Here is a 6000-nt window from a genome sequence, read left to right as displayed (position 1 = left end):
CTGATTCGTCGTATGTTGGGGCGATACTTATCTCGATGACATCGAATTGAGATTCGTGCCTCAACTCATTGATAAGTTTCTCCTCACTATATATTTGATTATTATTTTATTTTACAGATCAGATCTTGCATATTTCCACATATTGCTATTTATCATCAAATTCATTTTGGTAAAAGGTATAATTCAAAATTTCCTCCTATTCCTAAATAACAGATTCAACCACAATAGCAGAACTGACACATTTAACATATGAAGTAGTAGAATTGATACTTTAAAAAAACAATACTTAAAAATAAAACTAAAAGGGACTCAACAAAAATCTGAGTCAACTTCAATAGCAGATTAAGAAAAAGAAAATAAAGAAAATTGGGATACCTATTCAGCCTACAAAACCCATTAAGCAAGATAAAAAAAAGATCATCTGATACAGAATAATCACATGAATGCAGCATCTACTAAAAAAAAAATCTCAAATAAAACTCCCATAGAATCCTAGACTAATATTTGATGAACTCTTAACTGTATTTTGCATTAACAAGGACCGATTCGTCGCAATCTCTTCGTTGTCGGCGGTGAGATCCAAGCGATGAAGAATAGTAAAGCAGAACACTCACACACACACACACAGAGAGAGAGAGAGAGAGAGAGAGAGAGCTTGCCTCCTTTTATAAGTGCGAGAGTCGTATGATGAGACCCCGATATTTATTTCCCTTGATGGAAAGGAAAGTTGCATCCCTCATCTCACGATGGAAAGATTTTCGGGCAGTTATGGCGACTTTATCCCAAATCTAGAAAGGTCATTCCCCCATGGATTAGGTTTCCTTCTCCATCCAAACAATGGAAAGGGGTGGAAACGTTGAAAAGTGTTTCCTTTCCACTTTTTTCATCCCTTTCTTGAAAACCAAACAGGTGGCTACTCTTTCCATTCTCTTAAGAATGGAGGAGAACACTGGGGATGGATGATGTGTTCTGTCTTTTTTTTTTTTTTTTTGGAAATCTTCATGATCGCATTGATTTTTGCAAAATTATTTACAATTTTGATGTAGTTCGCAAAATCAATTGCAACCACTCATGGGAAGATGTGCTCTTGGGAGTAGTGCCTTTATTATTTTTAAAGAGGGATTGTGTTAGGTACCTTACCAATAAGCCTAAAGCTCATGAGCTGATGCAACGCGCTAGGCAAGGTCCTTTAAACCTATACAATACTAGGCTGGGTCCCACCCTGTCCCATACCTAGGCAGGCCCCCACTCAGGACCGTAGCCCTGTTTGGTTGCTCAAAAGCTAATGGAATTAAGTAGAGAATCATTTGAAGTAGTTAAAATGACGTCGTCTACATAAAGTAAGAGAATCACCATACTTGAAGGAGAATGAAAACTAAACATAGAATTATCGGACTAACTATGTCTGAAACCATTTTCTTTTAAGAACCCAGTGAAACGTTGAAACCAAGCATGGGGAGCTTGTTTTAATCCGTACAAAGCTCTTTTAAGTCTGCAAACATGTGTTGGATTTTCAGGGTGTACAAATCCTTGTGGTTGTGTCATATACACTTCCTCTTTCAATTCGCCGTATAAAAAGGCATTTTCCACGTCAAGTTGACGGATCGAACAATGTCTAGATAAGGCTAAAAAGAGAACGATATGAATTGTTGCCGGTTTTACAACATGAGCGAACGTTTCGTCGTAGCCAAGCCGGCTCTTTGGTTATAACCATTAGCAACCAATCTTGCTTTATAACGTTCCACAGAACCATCTGCTTTGATACCATGAAGAGATTTGAGAATTGAGAGAATCTGCAACCTTGAGTTAGCTATGACTTTTGGTTGCTATTTATATTGAATTGCATATGTACATGAAAGTAATGCCCCTTTGATAGGGCTAATATTACATTGAATATTTTACATGTTATTATATCCGTTCCTTGTAGTTCTTGTAAAAAACAATGTCTCGCAATTCATTAAGTGAGAGAGTTATAACAAATACAATTTCTACTATTTTATTAACGTCATTATGGCTTCTTAATTCAATCTCCAATCTTTCCATTTTATCGGTTTGTGAGTGTGATGATTTACCGGCCGAAGGAAAGGATTATTCAAATTTGCCGGCCGACATTGTTTGGAAGATAAGTTTTCTCTAATTCTTAATATAATAGGATTCCTAATCCCACCACATGGGAATTAGGTGTGGAAGATAAGGATAGGTTTATTTATTTATTTATTTTTGGCTAGGGTAGGTTTTCTACAATTCTTAGGAGCCGTTTGGATACACGGATTTTAGAATCTTGGATTTCCTCCAAGTCATAGTTGGGAGAAGAGAGAAGAAGGAGACCAGCTGTCGTTTTCTGTTTTCTCGCACTTCTTTCCACCAGCAAGACCAGCCCGTCATTTTCTGTTTTCTAGCCCTTCTTTCCGTCAGAAAGAGAGCAGGAGATCATCCCAATGTTCTAGGTTTTAGGTATCTCAGGATGAGATTTCTAAAGCCTGGATTTCTTACTTAAAATCCAAGATTCTAAAGAGACGTGAAGCAGTCGGTCTCCTTCTTTTCTCGTCTCCCAACTACAATTTTGAGGAGATCCAAGATTCTAAAATCCATGTATCGAAATGGCCCCTTAATATCATGGGATTCCAATCACATGGTAGGATCCGATCTTGATAATTCTTATTTGAAAAATGCTAAACAGATGAGCAATTGGGATCATACCAACATAAACATATGGGGCCCCATTTGTGGCATAAGGGACCGATCATCCATTCATCTTGTTAAAGTCCAACTAAATGAATCTGACTCAGAAGCGGAGTCTCACCATTTTCATTTTCTGTCTATTTTTTCTTCAGTTTCCCGACAACTAAGCCCTCATCTCACAATTTTTCTTTTTCATTTCAATGTACTTGAAATGCGAGAAACAAAAATGCCGTGAGAGTGTCTATCTTGATGTACCTATGTTGTGCTCAAGGAACGACGCAAAGGTGAAACACAAGATTGAATGATAATCTTGACAATTGATTTGGACGTTCATTACATATAATTTCATGGGAAATAACAATCATGGCATTCCTAGTAAGATTTGAAAATAATAAATGTATTATATGTCATGGCAACTAATCTATAGCATGATAAATAGTGAGGATCATTGGCATGTAAAGCAATTCAACAATCTGTTATGACCTATTTGGTTGCTTAGGAGTGACTTGGAGAGCAGTGGAATAAGAAGTCAAAAGGGTTTAGACAAGCATGGAAGATGTGTTGAATTTCCACTCGGAAAATAGTGGAAGAGTGGTTAGTAGTGTTCGGTTGCACAACAATCCTCTTGAAGATAGGGGTGCAACTTGGGTCGGGTTCAACCCGAAAAAAAGTCGGGTTGAGTTTTCCCAACCCGGGCTGAGTTTTGGACTGGTTCGGGTTGAGGGTTTGGGCAACCCGACTGAAATCCCCAGGGTGATGGCAACCCAAGAGGGAGGGTGAATTGGGTTTCAAAAACTTTTGCCTTAGTTAATGCAGAATTAAGAAAAACAAAGGCAAATTTAGAATTTAAGCATAAAGAAGTAAAAATGCAATGCACAATAGAGATAAACTTAGAAAGAGTGCACCGGATTTTTAAGTGGTTCGGTCCAAGGATCCACATCAAGGCCTACGTCCACTCCACCAAGAATCTTGATGGCTGCGCTAATCCGGTTCCCTTAATGGAAGGGAATCAACCCAATTACAATCAATGAAAGGTCTGCCTCGCAAGACTCGCTAACTCAGAGAAAGCTACGCATCTCCAACACTTGCTCTTGAGATGGCTCCGCATTTCTTCGCACTCGCCCTTGAGATGGCTCCGTGTCCCTTCGCACTTGACCCAATACAAGTATAATCAAAAGAAAATGAAAATACAAATGCCTCTTCAAAGGCAAGATCAATCTTTCAAGTACTCACAAAACAACTCTCAAAGATATACAATGAAGTCCTATGCCCAATCTTTTATAAATGACCAAGTAGAGGCTCAAGGAGGATTCTCCACACTTAGATATGTTCCATTTAGGTTTTGGAGTGTTAGAGATGAGTTTAGAAAAGTTAGAGACATTTATATAGGTAGGGGAGACCAAAAGTAGCCGTTACAAGGGTAAAACTGTAATTCAGTGCAACTTTTAGAACTTCAACGGTTATTTTCAGTGTGCCAGAGACCGTCATGGACGTCCGCTGGTTTTCCGGATGTTCAGCGTTGGCTCGGCCATTTTTTCCAGTTTACCGACGGACGAAGTTCGAACGTCCGCGGTTACAAAAATTGGTTTTTCAGCCTGTTTTGTAAAATTCATATCTCACTCGTTTCTCATCGGATTTCGACTTTCTTATACTCGATCTGAATGGAAACGATGAGATATTTCTATTAAAAATATTTTTAAAAAAAAATTTGAAAATATTTTTGACCAATTATTATCAAATTAAGGTCTGTGGTCACTAAGTGAACTACTAACCAAGTGCCAATGATGTCTATCTTTTCGATTTTTTCTCTCAGGCTTGTCCCAAGATATTTATCATGTTTTAGGACCTTATTTAATATTCCCTTGACCCTCTAATAGATCCTAAGCTAAGGATTAGGCTTAACATTCTAAAGATTTGAGACACACTTAAATCTTCAACAATGATCTTCCTCTTCAAGTCTTCATTATTTCCATGGATCATTTCTTCATTCCTTTCGCTTCACATAGTCTCCATGGTTGGTTCGAGCCTTCTTCTTTTCTTTGGCCCATTTGATCATCAAGATAATTCAAGTCTTGATCCATGCTTCCTTGACTTTAGTGTTTGATAGCTTGATTTCCAATACATGCACTTGAAACACCAACACATTAGAAATACAACACAAATCAACTTGTGTTTGGAATCATCAAAACATAGAAGATTGCCTAGGTGGGATCCATTGGGCTTACACCAACACGAGTGAATCCTGACATTTTTTTATCATTTTTTTGTACGCTTAAAACCTCGGGTGGGGTAGGGTTGAACTCGGGTCGGGTTGGAAAAAAGGGTTCCTCGGGTCGGGTCAAGTTGGCCTCAACCTGACCCAACCCCACCCGAGTTGCACCCCTATTCGAAGAGTAGGGATGTCATTACCAATATAGAGTTTGGTAGAGAGAGATAGGAAAGAGAGAAAGAAGAGAATAAAACAAGACCTTTTCCACTCTTCTTCCATCCAAATTTCTCTCCATTTTGGTAAATTTTGGTTGGAAGATGAGGGGGAGGAGGGGGACATTAGCGCCACATGGGCATCACTTAGGAAAAAAAAAGGCAATGATGATGTTCCAAACATACCTGAGAGTCAAATGGAGTTTCAATGCAAATTTGGCAACCAAACATAAATCAACATTCATTGAAAGTTCATTGTTCCCTCCAAAATGAATTTGCTATGACAAGTTGGGAGACTTGAATTATTTTCTTGGCATTCAAGCTTCAAAAACAAAAAATGGATTATTTTTATGCCAAGCAAAGTATGCTGCAGAAATTCTTCAAAAGACGAAAATGGATTGTTCAAAGCCTGCTTCTACTCCTATTACTCCAAAAACTCAGTTATCAGAACATGATTCATCTGACCTTCTAAATGATCCAACGGAATATTGACGGATTGTAGGGGCACTCCAATATCTAACATTCACAAGACCTGATGTATCTTACGCAGTTAATTTAGTTTGTCAGTATATGCATGCCCCAAGGCAAAGTCATCTTCTGGCCGTCAAAAGAATCCTCCGCTACAATAAAGGCACTGTCAATTATGGTATAAATTTATTCTCTACTTCTATCAATTCTTTACATGCCTTTTCAAATGCAAACTGGGCTGGTTGTTTAAATACAAGAAGGTCAACGACGGGCTACTGCATTTTTCTCGGAAATAATTTAATATCTTGGTCTGCGAAGAAACAGCCTACTGTCTCTCGTTCAAGCACGGAATCAGAATATCGAGCAATTGCCTATACAGTGGCGGATACTTGTTGGATTAAATCTTTATTAAGGGAACTTAATATTTTT

The sequence above is a fragment of the Tasmannia lanceolata genome, unplaced genomic scaffold, assembly GCF_043159265.1.
Source record: "Tasmannia lanceolata isolate RefF3 unplaced genomic scaffold, GAP_Taslan_0.1 ptg000006l, whole genome shotgun sequence".
In the NCBI taxonomy this organism is placed as follows: domain Eukaryota; kingdom Viridiplantae; phylum Streptophyta; class Magnoliopsida; order Canellales; family Winteraceae; genus Tasmannia; species Tasmannia lanceolata.
The sequence above is the reverse complement of the archived record's forward strand: the minus strand, read 5'-3'. Positions refer to the sequence as shown.